Raw genomic sequence first — 18,048 nt, forward strand, 5'->3', positions numbered from 1 at the left:
TGTCTGTGGGTGTCATGTGTATAAGGGCATTAATAATGTGCAACATATGTGTAAGGGGCATTATGTGTGTCATTATGTGTATGAAGGACATTAATAAAGGTTGGCATAATGTGTAAGGGGCATTATGGTTATAAGGACATTAATACTGTGTCATGTGTAAGGGGCATTACTGTGTGGTATTATCAGGTGCCGAGAGAAAGGGGTAGTGGGTACAAATTACCCAGGTCAAAGTGTGATGGAAGGGCCCAGTGGGGACCCCAGGCCCCCTCCATTTAAATGACAGCAGCAGCTGCAGCTCTTCTCCTCTGCCCAGCACACACTGCTTTGTGCTATGTTGCAGTGTGGCCATGGAGGTGCTTAAAATACAATATTTTCTCAGGATTTTTTTCTAAGGGTATAATGTGAATAATGTGAGGAATAATGTATATAAGGTAAAGTGGTACTACTGTGTGTTGTAACATGAATAAGGGACACCATCGCATGATATAATGTGAATAAAGTTGCACTACTGTGTGGCATAATTTGAATTGGGGGTACTATTGGGTGGCCATGACCCTTCCCAGCAAGAACACACCACTGTTTGGGCTGCGCACCGAATGTGTGCACTGTTTCAATTTAAAATATTGCAGGTAGGAGCACCAAAATGATGACTGCTATGATAAGGGTTGATGGTTCTTGGAAAGGGGAGCAGGGTCAGAGGCGGAACTAGTGGCGGTGCTAGGTGGCACCAGCCAAAATCTTGCCTAGGGCGTCATTTAGGCTAGGGCCGGCTCTGCTGATACGGGACACATGGGGGTACCCCTGGAATTATACGGCACACATGCGGGCACCCCTGGACTGATACGGGACACATGGAGGCACCCATGGAATTATACGGCACACATGCGGGCACCCCATGACTGATACAGCATACATGGAGGCACCCATGGAATTATACGGCACACATGCGGGCACCCCTGGATTTACACGGGACACATGGGGGCACCCATGGAATTATATGGCACACATATGGGCACCCCTGGACTGATACGGGACACATGGAGGCACCCATGGCATTATACGGCACATATACGGGCACCCCTGGACTTATTTGGGACACATGAAGGCTCCAATGGAATTATATGGCACACATGCGGGCACCCCTGAACTGATATGGGACAAATGCGGGAACCCCTGGACTGACAAGGGACACATGCGGGCACCCCTGGACTGATACAGGACACATGGGGGCACCAATGGAATTATACGGCACACATGCGGGCACCCCTGGACTGATATGGGACACATGCGGGCACCCCTGGACTGATACAGCACATTTAACAACCCTTCCCATAAAAAATAAGAAGATACCTTTTTTTCTTTTAATACAAATAAGGAGGGGGGGGGAGCTCCCCTGGACTGATACGGGACACTGGGCAGCACAGCTGGACTACGCAGCCCCCATAGTGTCCCCCTCCTGCTGCAGACAGCAGAGACACATCCATGCTGTCTGACTTTCACACACAGACTAAAGATGGTGCCGGAAGCCGGGACTTATATAGAGATCCAGTCTCGTGAGAATTTGACTCGGGATGATGAAGTTTTGGCCTAGTTTATGACCCGGATTATCGGCGGGATGGACACGAACAGCTCGAGAACGCCTCAGATAAGGTAAGTTCGGGGGGAGGGAGGGGGGGTCGGATCTCTAGGATCTGAACTTGCTCATCTCTAATTGCATTGCAGTGCAACGCATGCGATGCGATCAGAAGGCAGTACAAAAAGCATGTGCAGCACATACTGTTAGTACTGTGCAATGAGATGCCCGCGGGAACTCGCATCGCATGGTGCAAACACACTGTGTATGGGCACCTTTAGAGATGTGCAGGTTTGGTGTTCTGTAAGCTGAAGTGCCATTCATTTAGCATTACTGAGTTTATCCAAGCCCAGGCTGAGGATTTCCCACAATGCACTTATTCATAAGAAGACAAACATAATCTGCCCACCATTGAATCTTATGTTTTGAATTCTATAAAAGTACCCCTCATGGTTTGGGCACAATTACACACAAGATGCTGTATTGTTAGTTTGTGAGTCTGTGGGCTGCAGCACTTATGTGGCACTCATTTTATTTTTTTAATTGTGTCAATTTTTATTGTTTTTTTGTTGCTTACACAAAAACAAAAAAGCAAACCACAAATACAAAAAAATATTAACAATGATGAACAATGAACGCCTCTGCAATGTAATTTGGGCATGTACAATACCAGTGTGTTTTTTACAGCACTAGTATGGTCAACCAGTACAGCGATAAATAATAGTAAATACAGAAAACATGGAAATGTAATTGTATCAACAGCAAGGTGTAATGAACATGCTCACAACCCCATTGTAGATTAACAATCATTGTGCGACAGCACTCAATGCCAAAGTGGAATCATTCCACCTGTCCCACTTAGCATGGTAGTTCAGAAGTGCACCTCGTGAGCGATACATAAATCTCTCATGTCCAGAGACCTCGTTGACTAGTGCCCGCCAGTAGTGAATGGAAGGGGGGGGGGGGGGGGGGGGGATGTAGCAGTATAATGACCTTGGCTAGAGTGGTGAGGCACAAGACTTATCTATAGGTTATAGGAGAATGGCTCTCTTCAATGTCAAGGCCAAACATATTGTACAAAGGGCTGGTGTCACATGCGGTAGAGCTGGCTCTTTAAGTATTATATCAGTACACACCTCCCCCCAAAAGGCAAGCACCATAGGGCAGACCTATACCATATGCCAAAAGCCCGCATCACAGGCTCTGCATCTAAGGCAGTCTGCAGTGATTCGAAGGCGCGCTTTTTGTAGGACCACAGGCGTGTGTTAAGAATGATGCAAAATATAAAAGAATACTTGTTGGAACCTGATGCAGGGAGTTGTGGACTTGATCAAGCCCAAAATCTGTACCCATTGTGCCTCATCAATTGGACCCGGATCACATTCCCATTTGATCTTCAGGCTATCTAGAGCATGAGGGGATATGCACAAACTGAGAGTAGCATATATGCTAGAAACTTGCCAAGTCTGGCCAAATGTTGTCTTCTAATCTGGCACTCATTTTACTGTGTCGAATAGACTGTGTAGGGCCCGATGCGCGGCTCCATGCACATCTGGTCAGACCCTACAGATTGAACCTGCTGCAGGTTCAATCTTTCGGATCAGACCCATCAGCAGCACATTGAGGGTGCTTTTCATCACCCACAATGTGTTGGGTCTGCTCCTAGGAGTGTGTCAGCAGTGAAGCAACGCTGGCACACACTTATGTGCAGCAGCGAGGTCCGGCCAGCTGGTGCCAAATTGTAAGTGAGCCTCCCGGAGAGCTGCCAGGGAGCTCAAGTGCAAACTGGCCCGATTTGTCCTTAGGACAAGTCAGACCAGTGTATGGGGGCTTTAAAAGAAAGATGTTTATTGCCAAAAAACAGAATTGCCAACATGCCACACACTACAAACAATGGCAAGGAAAGGCTAGGGTCAGAGCCTTTGTTTACAAGTGGTGGTCCCTCTAGTGCTTCTGCTGTTTCATGTACTAGTCCTTGTACTCCTGGGGTTACTTAAAATAACATTGGTAATGGTGGAATTTCTGAAGAAGATGTCTACCCATATCAGAAGCATATCCCATTGACTTGGAGATGAACCAACATTGGGTCACTTCTGGTTCCGTCTGCAGCATCATCAGCATCTCCTTGCACTTTTACTTGACCAGCAATCCACTGGGTGCTAACTGCATTGTACTCATACATCATACATCATCAATCATCTCCCCACGCTGACAAAGGTGGAGGAAGCAGCCGCCTTAATCCTACAGGTGTTATGGAGAACCTCAGAAACAGTACACAGCCAGTAGCCAGAGATGGACACGATTCCTGACCGCACACTATTCTGCTACGCACTAATATAAGCACACACATAAGGAAACGCATACAGCTCACTTCCACACCTCTTTTAAGTACTGTGGATATTTTAAATTGAGAGGTGGGGGTACTCATAAATGAAAACCTAATCAAGGGGTACGGAAGAAAAAAGGTTGGGCACTGCAGTACAAGTAGAATGCATATTGTGGAAGCCAGGACCAAATGCAATCAGCCATCTTCTTGTTTAACATCAAGTGATGATGATGATGATGATGCAACACTATCTCATTTTAATCTAGTACAGAGGTCACTTTTAAAACAGACATATCAGTACCCTGATTTTATGTTTTATGGCGATATTGTGCTATTTTTGTACTGTACGGCGATTTTTTTACTAAAACGGTGAATCACCCTATTCAATGACCAGATGGCGAATACATTTCAAGGTTTTTATCGCCATGATTCACCGAGTAGCAATCGCTATCTTTTTATGGTGAAGTGGAATGTGAACTTTTAAAATAAAGTGTTTTGTTTTTTACATTTGGTGTCAAAAAATCAGGAATTTTATTCTGAGGAGGGGCATGCTATTTTTTTTTTTACACAGAGCAGCCAGCAAGGGGCCGGGAGCCGAGCCGCTCATTAGATATTCATATATTCACTGCACCCGATCATTACATATGCACAATCGGGTGTAGTGAATACCCGGTCCCCTGTTGGCTATCCCGGGGGGCTCCTCAGGCATCACCGCAGGAGTTAAAATTCGCCGGTCAGGGGCAGTGAGCCCCTGACTCGTTGAATACTGGAGCCGGCGAGGCTCCGGAACGCGGCGGGCAGTGGCGAATGTGCAGCGAATCCTAAACAGGATTCGCTGCACATCGTCAAAATTCTCATTGAATACTGCCCTAAGGCAGAAGAGCAAAACTCTGTTTCTCCTCCATGGCCGTCCGGCCTTCTTCATGTGCAACCTACTTCCAGTCATGGGATCCCTTTTCCGATTGAGGTGACATCATCTGGGTGAAAGCGGCAGTCACGTGAACACTTATAAACAATAATAATACAATATGTACCGCACTGAAAACATCTCCAAAGCATCAATAAAACACAATGCCAACAACATCAGACAGAATATAACATTCTGCAATAAACAGTGAATGACTAGAGACAGTGTATAAAAATGGTGTTAAATAAAGTTTAAAACTAGACACTTCAATCTATGTTCACATTTCACAGGTATAACAAGATTTTCTTCTGCCATCTAGTGGACAAAAGAAAGAACTCATTTTAATCACACCCTGGGGATATAAAAACACATAAATATGATCGGAATAAGTGCATTATTGTGCATCCAATTAATTTTATATTTATACGTTAATATTGTACAAACCCCCAATGTGAAAAAAATACCCTGGTAAGTATAAAATCTGGTATATGTTTTTTTTTTTACTAGAAAACCAGAATATTGAAGTGCTGAAAATATGTATAGAAAATACCCATAATTGGTAAAAGGAATCCAACCTAAAGGTGGCCATACATCAGAAAGATATTGTAGCCAATCATACAATCTCAATTGATTGTAAGATGGATTGTATGCAGATTGTGTGCACAGCGTGTATACACAATCATACCATCACAAAATCTCTCAGCCTTGGGAGATTGGAGGATTGGTCCTCTGATCTGATGCGCTGCATGTCAGATCAATTGGGATTTGGAGCAGATTGCATGTGCTTTTAAGCACATGCAATTTGTCATTAGATGGCTCATACAAGTCATGCGACACTCCCTCCCTGACTAGCAGAGAAGAGAGGTGCAGCTTCCGGGCGGCCCGTGGCAGTGAAGATGCTGGGAGCCACAGAAGTATCCAAGTGGCAGATGGGTGGGAGGCTGAAGAGAGCGGTGGACGTCCTTTTGCAGAATTCGGTCACTACTCTGAAAACTGTTTTCAGAGGATTTCCGCATGTGGGCTATTTAATAATGGCATAACACAGCAGGGGGCTTATTCAGATCTGAGCTCAGCACAAATTTGTTTGGAAAATGGGCAAAACCATGCGCACTGCAGGTGCGCTACATGTTTTTTTCCGTGAATATTTAAAACCAGGACCGGGTCTTTGAACCAGAAGGTTCAGGCTATGGTGGGAAGGGGGAACCAACTCCATTTTTTAAAATGATTTATTTATTTATTTTTTACACAATGCAGCCTACACAGATCTAAGTGAACCGTGCAGGTTACTGCTTCGTATTTCGTATTCGTATTCGTGTATATACATGGCCGCCAAATACGAATACGAATTTAATAAAATACGGCCACCTCCATTGTTGGAAAATATTAATTTCCATAAATACGTCAGATTAGTAAATCTACCCTATTTACAAATTGTATATACCCAAAAATATTTCCGGTGCCTGTCGTATGCAGTAGTTCTGGCATCGGTCGTCTTTCCATTTCTTAGTAAATTTACACAATGCATAAAAAACCTCAATGACATCACAATACATTGAAATTTTAACATACATAATGCATCCAAATGCATCCAAAACACCTATGTGACATCACAAAGCATTGCAATTCAAAATAAAAAAGTCATAAAGGAACTTTTTTATTTTGAATTTCAATACTTAGAAAACCTCTGACATCACAAAGCATTGACAGTTAAACATATAATAGGCAACTTTATAACTACACAATGCTTAAAAAACTTAAAATCACAAAGCATTGAAATTCAAAATCTACTAAGCACCTTTATGACATCACAATGCATAGAATATCACCAGTATGAAAAAATGGGTACTTGTTTCCTAGCACGGCCACACCGATTTACATCGGGGTGGTCGTGTCGGAAAAATCGCGTCGATCGCATCGCATGCGATTTGGTCGCATGCGATGCAATCGATGCGACCGACCCGATTTTTTGATTGAATCAAATGTAAATCGGGTCCCTGGGACCCGATTTTACATTGGATTCAATGTAAAATATTCCCTAGACCCCCAAATTTAACAACGTAAACCCCAGCCCACGATAGACGCCAACCCGAAGAGTGGCGAGCGCAGCGAGCCCGCGAGGGGCGGCGTTGCGCGTCCTCCGACTTTTTCATTCCCCTACTATCTACCTCGGCATGGAGTTGAGAATATATAGTGTGGCGAGCGTAGCGAGCCACCGAGCCCGAAGCGTGGCGAGCGGACGCGTATAACTTCACAGGTATACGCGTCCGCTCGCCACGCTTCGGGCTCGGTGGCTCGCTGCGCTCGCCACACTATATATTCTCAACTCCACGCCGACGTGGATAGTAGGGGAATGAAAAGGTCGGAGGACGCGCACCACCGCCCCTCGCGGGCTGGCTGCGCTCGCCACGCTTCGGATTGGCGTCTATCGTGGGGTGACAACGGGGTCATATTGGCCCATTTCACATTTTTCACATTTTTTTCAATGTGAGATGGACTTAATCAAGTCCATCTCATCTTGTGCCATTATAATTGCACAAGACCGACGCGATGCTCACGATTTCAATGTTAAAAAAATATTTTAACATTGAAGCCTATGGCAAAATCGGGGGCATCGCGTCGGTCGCGTCGGGGCCAATGTTAATGGTCCCGACCGACGCGATGCCCCCGATTTTGTACCTTTGCCGGCAAAATGGACCTGATTTCAAAGGAAATCGGGTCCATCGTGGGGATCGTGTACCTTAACTTAAAGGTACACGATCCCCACGATTGTGGCCGTGCTAGGAAACAAGTACCAAAAAATGAATGTAAAACCTCTATGCATCACAGTGCATTGAAATTCAAACATATAGAAGGCATCTATTGGTTAAGTTGCAGAACTACAAGACCCAGCAGGCACTTTAATTGCCTGCATGATGGGACTTGTAGTTCTCCAAGTCCCTGCATGTGGGGGAGGCTTTCTGGGACTTGGAGTTCCACAACTTAACACAATAGTTAATTAAATCTATATTTTACACATTACGGCTATCAGCCCAGTGCCCACCACCCAGGGGCATCTGGGACTGCCCTGGAGGGGTGGTCAACACCTTTATTTGGGGGTCGCCACTCCCCCATGGTGGGGTTAATGCTTTGGCCATGGGAGCTTATATAAAAAGCCTGTCTGTGGTATTAGCCTGCTGGCTGTTTGGGCCTGCTTCTGGTTTTCAAAATACGGGGGACCCCTAATCTTTTTGTACCCTGTATTTTGGGAACCAGGACAGGCCCAAAGTGCTGGTTATAGAAATAAGGGGAGACCACAGTTTTTTGTCCGCCTGTATTTCTGCAACCAGGACCAGCTCAATGAGTCCGGGGCTGGTTAAGCCAGACAGGGGGACCCCACACCATTTTTTTAAATGTATTTATTTATTCTTTTTTTTTTTTTTTACACTGCCCAGCATCGCACAGATCTGACTAATCCATATAATGCTGATGGCTTATTGAATCTGGCTTCCATATTTCCGGCACCAAAACACGAGCGGTCCTACTGAACCTGTGGCAAGACACTTTGTTCAAGAAAACCAAAACATGCGAGACTTCCGTTTCATTCTCCTTACAAAAGGAAATCTTTGGATCCACAAAGGATGACTAGATAAGGACTATAAATCAAAAATATATGAGCAATTATCTGATGTAAACACCTACTCCAGGCTGCACAGGCTGCCCAATCCAACAGCACAGGTTAAAGTTGAACTTGATTTTTTGTTGAATAATGCTTTTAATATCTGAGGTACAGTAATTAAAAATGCTCTTATGGTTCAATTTGCAGAGGTTCCGTTGTTATACACCTTGCCTCAGATACATAAGTCTCTGCAAAAACCTCCTGGCAGACCCATTATCTCTGCCACAGGGTCTCTGTACCAGCCTATTGCAGTCTATTTAAACAGTTTTTTGTGGCCTGTAATCCAACATGAGGCCACTTCTCTTAAAGACACCACAACCTTTTTGAACACATTATGTAGTTTACCTAAGCTGTCTAGTGATTGTTGTAAACTATCAGCAGCAGTAGAACAACTTATCACCAATAATCAGGGCTGCCGAGAGGGGGGGGGGGGGGGGGGTGGAGGGTACTAATTACCTGGACCCGGGCTTGCTGGAGGTGTGTGCTGATGCTGTGGTGGAGGGGTTGGCAATAATACTCCCCCCCCCCCCTTTAGTTTGTTTTTCACCCACCTTAAACATTTTGGGGGCGTGGCCTTATCACAGGATGTGACCACGCCTCCCGTGATTAGGCCACGCCCCACAATTATTACTGGGGCCTGGCATACCTCTCGGCGGCTCTGCCAATAATATCTGGTACTCAGGGCCAGACAGGGCTGCCACTAGAAATTACGGGGCCCAGGACGGATTTCTAGTCCGCCCCCCCCCCTTCAATTACCACTGCCACCTGCGCTGCCCCCCCCCCCACACACACACACTCTGCATACATAAATACAGTATTCTCACCCACACCCCGACCCCGGGCACTTTTAGTTAACTTTTGGTACCTGTTCTTAAGACCGGGTCTGGCAGCTCCTCTCTCTCCATATCACGGACACCAGGACATGCAGCATGCAGCAGTGACTGTGCTGCTGCGCTGCTCTTGGGTTGTCAGTCATGTGCGGCGTGATGTCATGACATCATACCGCGGCCGAGTCCCGGCACCGGCGACTGCAGGATGCATGATGTGACTGCGCAGTGAGTGCTCAGTCACAATGTGCCGCCGGGCTTATCAACTCGGAGCCGGTTAGGTTATGAAACAATTTGACATTCTTACTAATAAATGTATACAGAGGGGCTATCCACTCAGTGATCTAGTCCAATATAGTAAGAAAGCACTGAAAATCCCTAAAATCCCTAAAAAAAAGAGTGTACAAAGTGATTCCCTGGGTCAATCATTATACAGTAATCCTAACAGTAATATGGTTAGAACAAGCACTAATAAAAACTGGCCAATAGTATGGGGATATCCAGACCTTGCATGGCTGCATCACACTAGAATCATCCAATGCTTTTCCAGGGGAAGAAATTTAAGGGATATTTTGGTGAAGGCAGATGTGAAAGGCCAATATCCTGAAAGTCAGGGTGTTTCAAATGTCCTAACTGTACTGCATGTAATTATATGATCAGTGAAACTTAATTTAAATACCCTAGAACAGGTAAAAATATTCCAATTAAGTACTTTTTGACCTGCATCTCGAAATATGTCATCTATTTAATATCAAGTCCCTGCAGCAAGCATTATGTGGGGAAAACAGATAGGAGCTTTGGTGGTATGCCCGGAAATTTTCCGGGCTCAGCTGCGCTGTTGCAGCAGGTTGTCCTGGACAATTTCCGGGCATACCACGATACAGTATGTAGGTGCGCACCAGTGGTGCTTCTAGCACTGTCGCCCAGCTACATACTGTACATCCCCCCTACTCACCTTTCATTTCCCCCTGGGCACTCCCTGCCGCTGCCGCAGATCCCCTTTGCCACCATCCGCTGTCGCCAAGCACTGGGGCATGTGTGTGTTCGGGCGCCAGAACACTCAAGCGCCCGAACACCCGAGTGCACTCCCCGCCGCACCCGAGCGCACTCCTCTACCCCCGAACTTTCCTGAGTGGCTGCTCGGGGCCACTGCTACTGCTGTCTAGCTACAAATGGTAGCGGCTGCAGCTTGAGTGGTGGGTTTTCTTGGGGCAGGACAAACCTGCCCTGGTAGATTTGTCCTGCCCCAGGAAAACCCACCACTCAAGGGGTTCAGGAGCGCATGGTGCTACATAGAAGTGCGATTAGAGGGGAGATAGCCAAAGGTCATAGCGACCAACCCATAGCAAGACACTTCTTTGAAGCAAAACACTCACTAGTGTCTTTGCACTACCGCATTATCGACCATGTCCCTGCAAGTATTAGGGGAGGTGACAGGTCCAAAAGGCTTCTTCAATTAGAAAATGGATGTTTTCTTTGAAAACTCTGGCACGCCTGGGACTCAATGAGACCTTGGGACTTAATGTGTTTTTATAATTATTAGTGCAACAGCTGTTGCCATTAGTTACGTGTTGAACATCTTTGCTACAGATCGATTTATGTTCTTATTGCTGCCAGTAGAGGTCACCAGGGAGCCTATTTTTGTACATCTTGATGATTTACATCTGTGTCAACTACAATGGAGCCTGCTGCTATGGACATGCTTTCTATGTGATGTTATTGCAATGTATAGTTTTCTTTTTTTCACTATTGGTTTATGTTTGTATGTAATGTATTTAACATGTATATGTTTGTACTTTAATATCATGCATTTTGTGATAAAATTTGTATACACAGGTGTTACTACACTGGCTGTGGATTTCACTCAGGTGTTGGCCTGAAGGAGTCTTCCAGTCTGATTTCACATGTGATGGGGCTACTTAAAGCTTGCACTTGGTCATTTTTTTTTAAATCCTGGTGATGAGTATAAATTTCTTGAAACGTTGAAGATTAACAGCTTTCCTGCCTTCATTATTATAAGACGCGTGAGTGCTGCACACCTACCTGCTATATATTAGAGATGAGCAGGTTCGGATCCTAGAGATCAGAACCCCCACGGACTTACCTTATCCGATGCATTCTCGAGCCGTTCACATCCATCCCGCCAATAATACTGGTCGAAAACGAGGCAAAAACTTCATCATCGTCGGATTCTCTATATAAGTCCCTGCTTCCGGCGCCATCTTCAGTCTGTGTGTGAAAGCCAGACAGCACGGATGTGTCCTTGCTGTCTGCAGCAGGAGGGGTACACTATGATGGCTGAAGGGGGGAAAAATGGCAGAGGGAAAAGCGTGCTGTCTGCAGCAGGAGGGGGACACTATGGAGGCTAAAGGGGGGAAAAACGGCAGAGGGGAAAGGGTGCTGTCTAATGCAGGAGGGGGACACTATGGGGGCTACAAGGAGGGGACAAATGTCAGAGGGAAAAGCGTGCTGTCTGCAGGGGGGGTGCAGGGGGGACAAACAGCAGAGGGGAAAGCTATGGGGCTACAGGGGGGGACAAACAAGGGGAAACTAACAGGATGCATAACTTAATGGGGGCTGCTGGATGGGGAATAACCGGTTGTTTTCCCGAGGAGAAATCACCACATCATTTCCATTGGTCATTTTCAGATAGCTCTACTGGGGAGGATAAGCAGTCTTTAATCTTTTATTGGTTTCACATTGATTCATGATAGATTGCACATCAGTCATTGCAATAATTAATAGACTTTACATTATATTATGTATCTACTTTAACAAGAAATAGGAGACACCTTTTTCCAGAAGCAACTGGCATACACAACTGGTTTATTGAAGACATATACATTGTTTTACCTGATGAAGGGGGAGATTCTCTAAGGTAAAAATGCGGTAAAAACCCCGTTATCTGGGTTTTTACCGCATTTCGGGATGCAGCAGCGCCGGGTGTGGGAGGGAGGGGGGAGCTGCCGGGACCTGCTGGGACCCGGCGACTCTCACTGCAAAGGATGGGTTACCCTAGCATCTAAGGTCCAAAAAAAAACCTTCACCAGCACACACACATCAGGCTCTGTTTACATGAATAAATCACTTTAATCTCTCAATATTAACCACTATATTTTCCTTTCACAGCATCACCAGCTCCCGCAGAAGGTGCCCCTGCGTTTCCATAGTGACAGAATCAGAGAGGCAACGTGTGTCCATTTGATAAATGGTCAGTGTAGCCACACCTAAATGCCACAGCATGTCAATAATTCTTGGTTGCGCTTGGCGACACTACATGTGATCTAACACAGAGATCTTCTGTGTGCAGTGCAGTATTTGTGCATCAGCAGATTACTACTCTGGGTCTTTGCAGAAGACATCTCTGTTATTAAATGCAATTGCACCAACATTATATAGTAATGTTAAAAGAAAAAGATTTTCATTGCGGTGCATTGGGATTAATTTAACCCTGTTCACTGGGCATAGAATTTACAGCTCGAGTGATTATCGGTGGCCCACACATGCACGTGGTCCACAGTACACATGTGCAAGCCCTACGCACAATTACAGCCAGTGTTGACTTGTAATTGCTACCTGATCGCTGGGCTGAGGATTCGCAGTCCAGCGGTCAAGTCTGAATCAGGCTTGAAAAAGCTGCCCTTAGAGGCAGTGAAACGCGTTGGAAGCTGCTACTCTCAAGGGCCCTCATTGCCATCGCTACACTGTGTACTTTTGGATCCAACCAGCCATCTTCATCTCCTTACCTTTGGAGAATTGCACACTTTGGGACATATACAATTGCTCTCCACAGACATCGTGATTCTTTAACCCCTTCCTGACAGAGCCAGTTTTTGCCTTCCTGACAGAGCCCTTTTTTTCAAATCTGACATGTATCACTTAAGTGGGGATAACTTTTTTTTGCTTTTACTTATCCCAGTGATTTTGAGATTGTTTTTTCGTGACACATTGTACTTCAAATTAGTGGTAAATTTTGGTCAATACAGTCTGTGTTTTTTTGTGAAAAATACCAAAATGTCGTAAAAAAATGGAAAATTTAGCAATTTGCAAAATGTTAAATTTTCTGCTTGTGAGACAAATAATCATACCACTCAAAATAGTTAATAACTAACATAGACCATATGTCTACTTTATGTTTCCATCATTATTTCAACTTCCTTTTAATTTTTTTGGACACTAGGAGGCTTACAATATGAATAGCAAATTCTCAAATTTTCAAGAAAATTTCAAACACTGATTTTTTTAGGGACCAGTTCAGTTCTGATGTGACTTGTATGTGAGACACCCCCATAAATGATGCCATTTCAAAAACTGCACCCCTCACAGTATTCAAAACAGCATTTTGGAAGTTTGTTAACCCTTTAGGTGTTTCACAGGAATTAAAACAAAGTGTAGGTGAAATTTCAAAATTTCATTTTTTTTGCAGATTTGCAATTTTAATACATTTTTCTAAGGAACACAGTAGATTTTACTAGAGAAATGTGACTAAAAATTGATTCCCCCAATTCTTTTGTTTTCATAAATATCCTATATGTGGCCCTAGTGTGCACGTTGACCAAACCACAGGCTTCATAATAGAAGGAGCACCTACTTGATTTTGGAGCCTCCTTTTTATGAGATTATTTTTTAGGCACCATGTAGGATTCTAGGCACTATAAGATGCTAAAATTTAGGAACCCCCCCCACAAGTGACCCCATTTTGCAAACTACACCCCTCAGGGAATTCATCTAGGGGTATAGTGTACATTTCAAACCCCCAGGGGTTTCACCAATTGTGGTACAACTGGGCAGTGAAAATGAAAAATTAAATTTTTTACACAAAAATGCAGTTCTGGCTCAAAATTTTTCATTTTCACAAGGAATGAAGGAGACAAAGCACCCCAAAATCTGTGCCCCAATTTCTCCCGAGTACGGCAATGCCTCACATGTGACCAAAAAATACCAGTTGGGTGCATGGCAGGACTCAGAAGGGAAGGAGTGATTTTTGGATTTTGCAGCTCAGATTCTGGTGGAATGTTGGTGGGTGCTATGTCGCATTAGCAAGACCCCCCAAGCACCAATACAGTGGAACCCCCCCACAAGTGACCCCATTTTGCAAACTACACCCCTCAGGGAATTCATCTAGGGGTATAGTGTACATTTCAAACCCCCAGGGGTTTCACCAATTTTGATACAACTGGGCTGTGAAAATGAAAAATTACATTTTTTACACAAAAATGCAGTTCTGGCTCAAAATTTTTCATTTTCACAAGGAATGAAGGAGAAAAAGCACCCCAAAATCTGTGCCCCAATTTCTCCCGAGTACGGCAATGTCTCACATGTGACCAAAAAATACCATTTGGGTGCATGGCAGGACTCAGAAGGGAAGGAGTGATTTTTGGATTTTGCAGCTCAGATTCTGGTGGAATGTTGGTGGGTGCTATGTCGCATTAGCAAGACCCCCCAAGCACCAATACAGTGGAACCCCCCCCACAAGTGACCCCATTTTGCAAACTACACCCCTCATGGAATTCATCTAGGGGTATAGTGTACATTTCAAACCCCCAGGGGTTTCACCAATTTTGATACAACTGGGCTGTGCAAATGAAAAATTACATTTTTTTACACAAAAATGCAGTTCTGGCTCAAAATTTTTCATTTTCACAAGGAATGAAGGAGAAAAAGCACCCCAAAATCTGTGCCCCAATTTCTCCCGAGTACGGCAATGTCTCACATGTGACCAAAAAATACCATTTGGGTGCATGGCAGGACTCAGAAGGGAAGGAGTGATTTTTGGATTTTGCAGCTCAGATTCTGGTGGAATGTTGGTGGGTGCTATGTCGCATTAGCAAGACCCCCCAAGCACCAATACAGTGGAACCCCCCCACAAGTGACCCCATTTTGCAAACTATACCCCTCAGGGAATTCATCTAGGGGTATAGTGTACATTTCAAACCCCCAGGGGTTTCACCAATTGTGGTACAACTGGGCTGTGCAAATGAAAAATTACATTTTTTACACAAAAATGCAGTTCTGGCTCAAAATTTTTCATTTTCACAAGGAATGAAGGAGAAAAAGCACCCCAAAATCTGTGCCCCAATTTCTCCCGAGTACGGCAATGTCTCACATGTGACCAAAAAATACCATTTGGGTGCATGGCAGGACTCAGAAGGGAAGGAGTGATTTTTGGATTTTGCAGCTCAGATTCTGGTGGAATGTTGGTGGGTGCTATGTCGCATTAGCAAGACCCCCAAAGCACCAATACAGTGGAAGCCCCCCACAAGTGACCCCATTTTGCAAACTACACCCCTCAGGGAATTCATCTAGGGGTATAGTGTACATTTCAAACCCCCAGGGGTTTCACCAATTTTGATACAACTGGGCAGTGAAAATGAAAAATTACATTTTTTTACACAAAAATGCAGTTCTGGCTCAAAATTTTTCATTTTCAGAAGGTATGAAGGAGAAAAAGCACCCCAAAATCTGTGCCCCAATTTCTCCCGAGTACGGCAATGCCTCATGTGTGACCAAAAAGTGCCAGGACTCAGAAGGGAAGGAGTGATATTTGGATTTTGCAGCACAGATTCTGGTGGAATGTTGGTGGGTGCTATGTCGCATTAGCAAGACCCCCAAAGCACCAATACAGTGGAAGCCCCCCACAAGTGACCCCATTTTGCAAACTACACCCCTCAGGGAATTCATCTAGGGGTATAGTGTACATTTCAAACCCCCAGGGGTTTCACCAATTTTGATACAACTGGGCAGTGAAAATGAAAAATTACATTTTTTTACACAAAAATGCAGTTCTGGCTCAAAATGTTTCATTTTCAGAAGGTATGAAGGAGAAAAAGCACCCCAAAATCTGTGCCCCAATTTCTCCCGAGTACGGCAATGCCTCATGTGTGACCAAAAAGTGCCAGGACTCAGAAGGGAAGGAGTGATATTTGGATTTTGCAGCACAGATTCTGGTGGAATGTTGGTGGGTGCTATGTCGCATTAGCAAGACCCCCAAAACACCAATACAGAGGAACCCCCCCACAAGTGACCCCATTTTGCAAACTACACCCCTCAGGGAATTCATCTAGGGGTATAGTGTACATTTCAAACACCAAGGGGTTTCACCAATTTTGATACAACTTGGCAGTGAAAATGAAAAATTACATTTTTTTACACAAAAATGCAGTTCTGGCTCAAAATTTTTCATTTTCAGAAGGTATGAAGGAGAAAAAGCACCCCAAAATCTGTGCCCCAATTTCTCCCGAGTATGGCAATGCCTCATATGTGACCAAAAAATACCAGTTGGGTGCATGGCAGGACTCAGAAGGGAAGGAGTGATTTTTGGATTTTGCAGCTCAGATTCTGGTGGAATGAATGGTGGGTGCTATGTGGCATTAGCAAGACCCCCGAAGCACGGTGAAATGATGAACCTAATAATCCATAGATGTGTGGTATATTTTAAAACACTCCTTTATACATAGGCCGGGTTTGTGGGGGCAAGTTTCACAGTGGAAAATAGTTTCCTTTCTTATTCCCTTTTTATAGCAAACTTTGCACCTTTTTTGTGTCCTGCCCTTTCTTGCAGTGGAGGGGATTTCGTTAGGAAAATGCTGCCCTGGTACAATACGGGGGCCAGTACTAGAAGTACTGGGGCCCTCTGCCTGCTGGTTCCCAAATATTAGGCCCTTTATGACTTCCTCTTGAAAGTGCATAAATGTCCCCCTCTGGCTGGTAGAACGGAATAGCACGTAAGCGTTATACAGTGCCATCTGGATGATATACACGGCCAGCTTCTTGTACCAGATTTTTGTTTTCCGCAGGGCACTGTACGGCTTCAGTACCTGATCTGAAAGATCCACTCCGCCCATGTACCTATTGTAATCCAGGATACAATTAGGTTTTGAGGTGTGGGTACTGGTACCTCGTACAGGGACGGAGGTGGTACTGTCTCCATGAATTGTTGTCAGTATAAGGACATCCCTCTTGTCCTTATAATTGACCAACAACATATTTTCGGTGCATATTCCCCTGCTTTCACCCCTTCTCATTAATTGGGCAATGTGCGTTTTTGGGAGGCCTCTTTGGTTCTTACGCACAGTACCGCAAGCTGCTGTACCTCTTGAACCAAGGGCCTTAAACAGGGGGATGCTAGTGTAAAAGTTATCCACATAGAGGTGATAACCTTTATCCAGGAAGGGGTGCACTAAATCCCAGACAATTTTTCCACTAACACCTACGAGGGAGGGGGGGCATTCTGGCGGTTCAATTCTTGAATCCTTCCCTTCATATACCCTAAACCTGTGGGTGTACCCTGGGGTGCTTTCACACAGCTTATACATTTTTATGCCATACCTTGCCCTCTTACTGGGAAGGTACTGGCGGAATTTAACCCTTCCTTTAAAATGTATAAGGGACTCGTCGATACAAATACATTTTTCAGGGATGTACATCTCTTCAAATTTGGCACTGAAATGATCAATGACCGGCCTGACTTTGAATAGCCGGTCAAAGGTGGGATCATCTCTGGGTGGGCACTGTGCATTATCATTGTAATGCAAAAATTTAAGGATCATCTCAAAACGAGCCCGAGTCATGGCCATACGGTAAAATGGGGTGCTGTACAGAACATCTGTACTCCAATATTGCCTAATTTCTGGCTTTTTTACTATGCCCATATGAAACACCAGACCCCAAAACGTCATCATCTCTACTGCATCTACAGGGGTCCACCTAGCAAATGATGACGTGGGGTTTTGAGCAATGAACTGCTGGGCATATAAATTA

The sequence above is a fragment of the Crinia signifera genome, chromosome 1 (genome assembly GCF_055691185.1).
Source record: "Crinia signifera chromosome 1, ASM5569118v1, whole genome shotgun sequence".
In the NCBI taxonomy this organism is placed as follows: domain Eukaryota; kingdom Metazoa; phylum Chordata; class Amphibia; order Anura; family Myobatrachidae; genus Crinia; species Crinia signifera.